Consider the following 8,497-nt stretch of genomic DNA (forward strand, 5'->3'; position numbering starts at 1 on the left):
CATGTGTGAGCCGCGCCGCAATATTTCCTGGAGAGAGAAACCCATCAGCACTGCGGACGGTACATTAGTGAGGCCTCACCGGGAACAGTCTTGCCAGTCCTACTCACTCCGAGACTCCCAGAGTGGCCCCCTCTCTCCATCTTTGGAAGGATTTGGCCTGCACTGCCCACAAGGATGGCTCAGAGGGCAGCCTGCTCCCCAAAAATGCTCCAGGAAGGGTGATGTAGGAGAATCCTTTATGCTAATGGGTAACATTGGCACAAAGGAAAATAGGTTTGGACAAGACACAAGTCCTCTAGGGAAGTTCTGCAATAACCTGCTTGCAGCATGGGGGATGAAAAGTCACAGCAAAGTGTGACTTTATGGGCAACATACTGTGGCGTAAACGCTGGAACGGGTCTGCAACCCCATGATTCTGCTGACCCCCACGAGATCTCCAGCCCTGTGACCACGCAGAGCTGCTGCACACCATGCTCCAGGTTTGCATGAATGAGCCAGAGGGTATAATGTTGGTGCCCTCACATATAACTGCACTGTTTCCTGCCTGCTGCCGGAGATTTGGCACCAAACTGGGTGAAAAGGACATCTATTAAGAATATGTAACCTGCCACGCACTTGGCTTCTTCCCCAAACCTGACAAGATGAGCCACTATGTGACGTGGTGACCCACTCCCAGTGGTGGCCAAATTTACTCCATGGCCACTCATTGAGAGAAGGCATGGCTTGGCTTAGCTTCTACTGATGGGTGATAAAACACCAGTGGACTTGTGCAGGTGTGAAGCCCGGCTGAAGCTGAAGCCCATCCCTACTGAAAACCCCACTTCCCTCCAGAAAGCCCCAGCACCTCCTCCCTTCAAGATGTCATTTCTTTTGGCCTCCCCAAGGCCCCTGGGGCTCTGCAGCTGGCGAGAGCTGCACGTGCCGCTGCTGGCAGGCTGCATTCCCCCCCCAACGATGTGACCTGATGAGGCTGACGTGGCACTTCTCCATCCGACTTGACAGCTCGGGAAATTCAGTCGGGCTGGCAGGACACACACGCCACTCGCCGAGCACAGCGGGTCCCGGCGCCGGCACCAGCTGTTTCTGCTTCCACTTCATCACCCCTCTTGGACCAGCTCTTCAGCACTGGCAGCAGCAGCAGCTCCTTGACTTGAGACCTCGCGGACGTCAGCTCTTGGAGAAAGCCTGTGCATCTGTGTCAGGCCGGTGACAGGGATTGCCAGGCATCCTGCGGTGACATGGCAATTCAGCAAAGCAGCAGCCTGGGAGGGATGAGAGGCTGGCTGCGGAATGCCTGGAGAGGAAACTCTGCCGGGAGATGGTTACAGGTGCTCACAGCTCTCGGGGTGCATGGGTCTGCTAAGCCCAGCCCAGAGGGGATGGGGAGCCCCTTGCCAGGTTAGAGAAATGACCGCTTTCCCAGTGCAGAAGATAGCTGCTGATGCCGCAGCCTCCAGCTGAACTCCTGGAGAAAAGCCACGAGGCAACCTTCATCCACCCCCTCCCAGAAGGGTCTCTCACCACTCCTCTGAAGCATATTTATTCCATGTTTTAGGTCTGAAAACATAGCCCCACTCCTGTACTTGTGAGCAGAGGATGAACCCAAACTACCATCATCCCTGGTCAAAGACAAGCACCGTGGATTGCGTGGGGTCTGCTCACGGGAGCAGCCAGAGCAGGCACCTGGCAGAGACAAGGGTTTTCAAAATGGCCTGGGGATCCAGTTTGGTCCTGAGAGATACACATCAGCTGGAAGAGGAGTTCCAGATACCTGCTGAGACTCATCCAGTCTAAGCTGTCCCCATGAGCTGCCCGCTCCCAGCTCAGCCACGGCACCCATCACCTGTGGCACAGGGATGTCTTACCCAGTGCACCCACCGCAGGGTGCAGTGTCCACACACAGCCTGCTCCCCAAACTGGGCATCTCCCAGCACCTTGCCCTGCAAGCCACCACCTCGGCTTCCCATGCTGTTTGCACTGGGGGCAGTTTGGGAATGGGTGTGGGTTGAGGAGTTCTTCTGGCCCCTGGTGCGAAGGGCGCACAGCATCCATGTTCAACCCTGCAGCCCTCCCGGGGCCCCCACTGCCCCGCATCCTCCATGGGGTGACTCCAGCTACTGCTGCAGGTGCGGTGCTCTCTACTGACACATCAGCGATTTCTCCGTGTTATTGCTGTTATGATACTATCCAGAAACCTGATTTGAGATCCTGGAAGCCTGGTTGGGAAGTCAATCCCACACAGTGTCGGCTTCATTATTTGCTATGTATCCCCAAGTACATGAGAAGAAACAGGGCAGTCAGAACAGCGGCTGAGTAACCTCTGCCACCTTGATGTGCTCGCAAGTGCTGGAGAAGCTGGTCTGCAGCTGGGGTGAAAAGATACGCCCCGAGAGCACGCAAAAGCGGGGACCAAGTCCTTTAGACCCTTTAGAGCCCATCCTGCAGAGATGGATGTTTTTCCACAGTGCTGAATAATGATTCGTGGGTTAGGAGGCACTGAAACGATGTCTAACTGCCTGTGCCGGGGTAGGGAAGATCTGCTTGGCGTGAGGCACGGCTGGTGACGCAGGTACCTGCCAGCACCCAGGTGGACTGATGTGACACCTGCTTGTCATCACTGCGTGTGCTCACTCCCGCAGACGGGGACATTTGTTCCTTGGGGTCAAGTGAACCGTGAGTCAGCCCAGAGCAGTGTTTGCCTGTTTCTTTTTTCCTCTTGCCTTCCATTCTGCATCTGCCAGTAGAAATACGAATCTTTGCCTGGTTAGATGGCTGCTTTTCTCCTCTCTATAATTAGATCTTCTCATTGTCTGTTTGGTGTTTGTGCGACCATATCTGAGGTTGGTTTCTGCTGTCAGGCAACCACAGAGCGTTCCAGTCCAAGTGCTGCTGATTTCTGCTTTTATCCATCCAAAAAAAAAAAAAAAAAAGAAAAAAGAAAAGAAGAAAAAATAATGAATGAGTACACTGACATGCCAGTCCTGGCCTCGCTCCATGCCGCAGCCAGACGCCTGTCGCTCAACCCTGCTCAGGAGGAGTGCTAGGAGGGGACGAAGCCAAGCTGCCCTCGCGCCACCCAAGCCACCTCTGTGGTCAGTTGTGGGAATAAGGAATACTGTGTGTTGTGTGGAGCCACGCACAACAGAGGGTCTTTGCCCTCAGCCTCTCAGTGCCTGTGCTCATCCCTCTCCTATTTGCCTTTCCAGGGGATGCTCTGGGAATGGGAACTGGTGCCTCTTCAGCCTCACGAGCGTGGCAGGAGATTTGCAAGCTCATTGATGGCCAGTAATGAAATTACAACAGCTCACGTGGGAGACAGGCTCCCGTCTGGCTTCCGACCAGGATCTTGGCTGCTGCGGGGTGAATGATGCTGAAACTGGCATGGGGCAGGGCAAGGCAGGCAGCGACAGGCAGCAATCAGCAGGCAGGGAGGCACGGCGCTCCTGGCCTGCCGTCCGTGCGCAGTCTTGGCTCCCTTTTAGGCAGGGTCTGCATTTTACAGCTGCTAGCAATTTAGATGAAAAGTCTCATCACTGCAGTCAAAACACGTTGGCTAAATACCATGCAACTTTGAGTAAAAAAAAAAAAAAAGAAAAACAACAAAAACCCAAAGATATTTTAAGTAACGCTTTGGTCAACAGATAGAAAACCTAGGGAGCCTGGAGACAGAGAGGCTTGGTAGCTGGAGAGATGGGGTTTACTGGTGCTCCGGAGCTAGGAGTGACTGTGAGGGTGGCTGAGCCCGCAGAGGAGTGAAGAGAAGACCTGGTGGGTGGCAAAGTAGCTCAAACACAGCGAGAAGTCTTGGTGGATAAGGCAGGGACATAGCACACTCCACACCGGGGGAATGGGCACTGCAAATGAGAGGGGCTGTCACGCACGTCGAAGTTTGCAGCGTGGGGAAGGGCAGCTGCATTGCAGGGAGAGACTGAAAACCGTCCTGAGCAAACAATAGGGCGGAGGAGCCCCAGCTGCTGCCAACCAGACTCCGTTTTGCTCATTTCTAGCAATCTGTGAACACAATTTGTGCTTTGACAGTTCCAGTTCATGATAATATTTTTCTTCTCCTGACTTGATTTTGCTCTAAAATGAACTGACACGTAAGTTCATCAGTCTCACAAGACTGCTGTTGTCCTAGGGAGGCGGCACTGGGGCAAGACTCCCACTTTGGGGCAGGTTGTGAAGGAATTTAGCTGCAGTGCTGGTGAAAAGCTGGCAGACCTGAGGTGCTCTGAGCAAAACACTCCTTGCTGAACAAATCAGCATGTTGTGATGTGTCCCCAAAAGAGACACTTTTTTTGGTTGGATAATTTCAGAGACACTTTAACAGCACAGCATGCGATGCCTGTGCAGTGACACAAAGCTGCCGCACCCATTGGATGATGCCATGGGTGCACCCAAGACATCATGGGCAGAGCTGGCACCTCCCAACGCAGCATCCTGCAGGAGGTGGGGTGGTGGAGCCCCATAGCTGCTTCCCCTCTCCTGACCCAGTCACTGCTACAGCCCCAAATGCCTCCAGCACAAGGCAGCGCTCCCATCACCTTGCTTGGAACACACAATGCTAAATGGCTCTCTCAAAATTTGGGGGTTTTGTCTTTTATGGTGGTTTTGCCCAAATCAAAAATCTTATTTTATGTTTATTTTAATAGGATTAACTATTCTGGTGCTATCAAAATGTCTGTTTCAACATTTCCAGGCTGAGGAATTTCTCTCTTTGTTCAAAATGACATTTAGGAACAAATTTAATTTAAGTGTTCTTTCTGCTTCTGTTTGAAAAAGTCCAAATTGCAATGACGTATTTTGGCTATGTTGACACTGAACATTTGGACTGATCCAAAAGAAATGCTTCCAGAACTTCATTTCTAGAAAAAATTCAGGCTTTGATGGGCCTGTCTCATTTGCAAATGGCTGGGGGGGGGGGGGGACAGACGGCGAAAGTCACATCCTCAGAATTTCCTGTAAAAATACAGCTCCTTTCCTTCCTCCCCCTGCTGTGGTCTCTGAGGCCACGTGGGGCAGATGTGAGATGTTGTCTCCATGGGGTAACCAGCTGCTTCCCAGCTTTGGGTGCATTTCCAGCTGGGGGTGTTGGTGCAGAGCCCCGTGAGCTGTGAGGAGGGTGTTGGGGACGCAGGTGCAGGCAGCATTAGGGCAGAGCTGAGAGGTTGGGGTACTCCCAGCACCTGGGCTGGCCCAGTTCCCCTGCAGTAGGACCCCCCAGTCTGATCCAAGTTGCTTTTCAGCAGAAACCACCCCTGGCAGATGCCACACATCCTTCTCCCAGACGCCTCTTTGGGAAGACGCTGGTCCTACAGGCTTGGTCACCAGTGGATCAGTTATTACCATGTTTCAAGTGATGGGGAGCTTTCAGGGACCCCTGGTAGCCCCTGGAGCACTTCAGAGGGATTTGCAGCCTCTGGGATCTTGTGCCATACAGGGGACTTCACCCAGTGATGGATTAAACCTAATATATTTACTGTTGCGGGTCAGTCTCGGCACTTTTCTCCTGCTCTTTAAGTGATGTTTGCTTATCAGCTTACTCCATTTATCATGGGTTAGCTGGTGTGTGCGAGCAACTCCAGGTCTTGCCTGCAGAGTACAGTTGATTAGGAGAGATTTCTTCTCAAAGACTTGGGCTGCCGTACCAGCTCAGGGAGGGATGGACCTTTGCTGGGCTGTAATTAATAAACCAGCAAGCTACGGACCCTGCATCGCGTTCCCCTCCCTGCTGGCAAGAGACGTGAGAAGGGTGTTATTTTGAGGGGAGAGTCGGACAGACTCCCTCAACGAGGGGGCAGCTTCCAGCAAGTCACCTAACAAGAAGCACCACAAAGAGCAGGCAGCGAAACTGCTGGGAGACCCGCTGGGATGGGACGTGACCGTCCTGGAGATGGGGAGGACGGTAACTGCCTTCAACCTGCCGGAGAGAGGGAGGAAAGGCAGAGTGAACTAACGCTGCCAAAGAGGTTAAGGGGAATAAGATGGTTTTTACAAATATACCAGGGGAGTCCTAAATACTGGAGAGAAAGTAAGAGCCATTAATAAATTAGGAAGAAGATTAAATTAATGATGACTCTCAAATGGCTGAACTGCTGCACAGCCTTCTAAAATCTGCCTTTAACCAAAAAAAAAGGGAAAAAAAAAAAGAAAGAAAAGCTAAAGAGCGTCTACAGACAATCAGAAAACAAAGAAAGCCTTGTCAAATTGTCAAATATAATTCTTGAGCAAAAGCAGGGTGAACCTGTGCGGCTCAGCAGGGCTGGGGGCATGCAGCAGGGAACAGGGTGGGACTGAGCTTATGAAATAAAGCAGAGCCGACAATAGAGTTGTTTAAGTTACAGAGAAGCAGGAAATTACCAGAGGATTTGGAAAAAGGAAGTACACCAGCCTTCATGAAAAGACAGTGATCCCAGCAGCGATAACTTTACGGCTCCATCTTCAACCCAACAATAGAGCCGATAGCCACAGAGACTTCTGGAAAACAACAAAATTGAGGCAGTGCCCAGTGGGGCCACGAGGGCAGAGGGGGACCAGGCATGTGACCCACAGCATCTGCAGGTTGTGCGTGTGTTTTTGCCCCCATGACTTACCCCCCGGCACTCCTGCCCTCTCCCCACGCCGTCTTTTGTGCCAGCAATCAGAGGGATTATGCAAAAATGCACCCCCGCTAACTGGGGAGATGTTTTTTTCTGCTTTCAGACTCCCTCCTTTGGGGATCTTGGGGGAGCTCTGGGGATCTCAGCAGCAGCTACAGTCCTGCTGCTTGGGATGGAGCCCAAGCTGGGCTTCTGCCGCTGGAAGCGCATCGACAGCTCTCACAGGGAATGTGGACAGGCTGAGGCAGCCAGAGGAAGGTCCTAATCGGATAGAGAGGTAGAAACAGCAGTGGTACATCTGTTGGACGACTCTGGGACAGAAACATTGAATTCTAGGTCACCTGGACAAATTGCTTCATTGCACAGGAATGGCAGAAGAGCCCCCGAAGCCCTGACCCAGAGGGGCAGGACAGGTTCCTGCTCTCCGACCTTCAGTCTTGGTCTCTGCAGGATCAGGCAAGCCTCACCGGATCAGTCACACATCCTCATCATCACGAGATTTTTCTCCACAAGTACGAGAAACATCGTTGGGTTTATCCTGGAGCAGAGATCTTGGCCCAAATTTTGCAAAGTGAAAACTTTGAAGCAACGAGTACTTACGAAAGCAGAGCCCTGCGTCTGTCCAGAAGAAGCTCTCCAGTGCCCGGTGGTCAGCTGAGGACAGAGCAGAAGCCGGGGGCGCACAGAGGGCTGTGCCAGAGAGGGGATGCTGTGCCATGACAGGCACCAGCATGGAGACCTGAGTGATTGCAGCCATGCCTTGTGCCTCCTCTCCCTGCCCTGGTGCTGCCAGCTTTGGCAGCTCTTTTCTGCAACACTCGTCAAGGAGCAGCAATAAGAAGGATCTGACGAGAGCACTGCCCATCACAGCGGAGGGTCTTGGGCTTGCAGCAGTGTTTGCAAAGGAGGCTCCTACAGGCAGAGGGGATAGCCAGAAGCAAACAGTGCCTGGCATGCGAGGTGTCCCCGAGCATCCTTAGGGACCCCGCAGGGACAGCCCAGGAACACGGCAGTTGTGCCATGCACACCAGGGCTGCCAGGCGTCATGCTGCAGCTTGTATGCCTGGGCACAGCTGGAGGCACTGCTGTCCCAAGGAGATACAGACACAATAGAGAGACACAAGGAAAATGATGAAGGGGCTGAAGGATGGGATTTAGGAGGCAGATTAAATGAACTAAATCTGTCTAGCTTTGCCGATCAATCATGCAGGCAGGAGCCGGATAACTGTCTCTGAGTGCCTGAAGGGTGCAAACACTGAGGGAGAAGGAAATTACTTAGGGGACTTGAGGGTGTCGGAGGGGAAAGAGGAATGCCAGAGCTGCTGACTCAGCTCTTCCTGCTGTTCGTGATGGGTCTTCAGGGGCAGGGGATGGGGCTGAGCCCCAACCACACCATGCCTGGGCTGCAAGGGAAGATTCTAGCCCATGGTTGGCAGGTCAAGAAGGTCTGCATAAATTGTATATGGGATGAAGGAAGGATGATGGAGCATGGAGAACATGGTGGGATAACAGGGCTGTGCAAGGAGAGCAGCAGGGTGAGGAAGGTGGGATGGGACTGATAAGCAACTGCAAAGATTTAATTTTCTGTTGCATCTCTGTTGTCACAGACCTTGACTTTGGCAGCATGGCTCCATGGGATGCTGCCATCATGCCTGCATGGAGTTTGTCTGAGTCAGCTGTCTGTCCTGGAGTTCTCTGGGCAGAAGCTGTGGTGGGAAAGCCTGGGAGAGCCCAGCACAGGGGAAAGTGGTCCTCTACGCGGCAGTCCATGCACAGTCCCTGGCCATACCCTCTTCAAACATCACAGGGACAGAGCTCACCCAAGTCTTCATTGTCACGGAGAGCGCTCAGCCCAGTTGGTGCTGGGGAGGGATGGTTTTTTGGGTGCCCTCCCAGCA

This window comes from Vanellus vanellus (genome assembly GCF_965231255.1).
Source record: "Vanellus vanellus genome assembly, chromosome: 13".
In the NCBI taxonomy this organism is placed as follows: Eukaryota; Metazoa; Chordata; class Aves; order Charadriiformes; family Charadriidae; genus Vanellus; species Vanellus vanellus.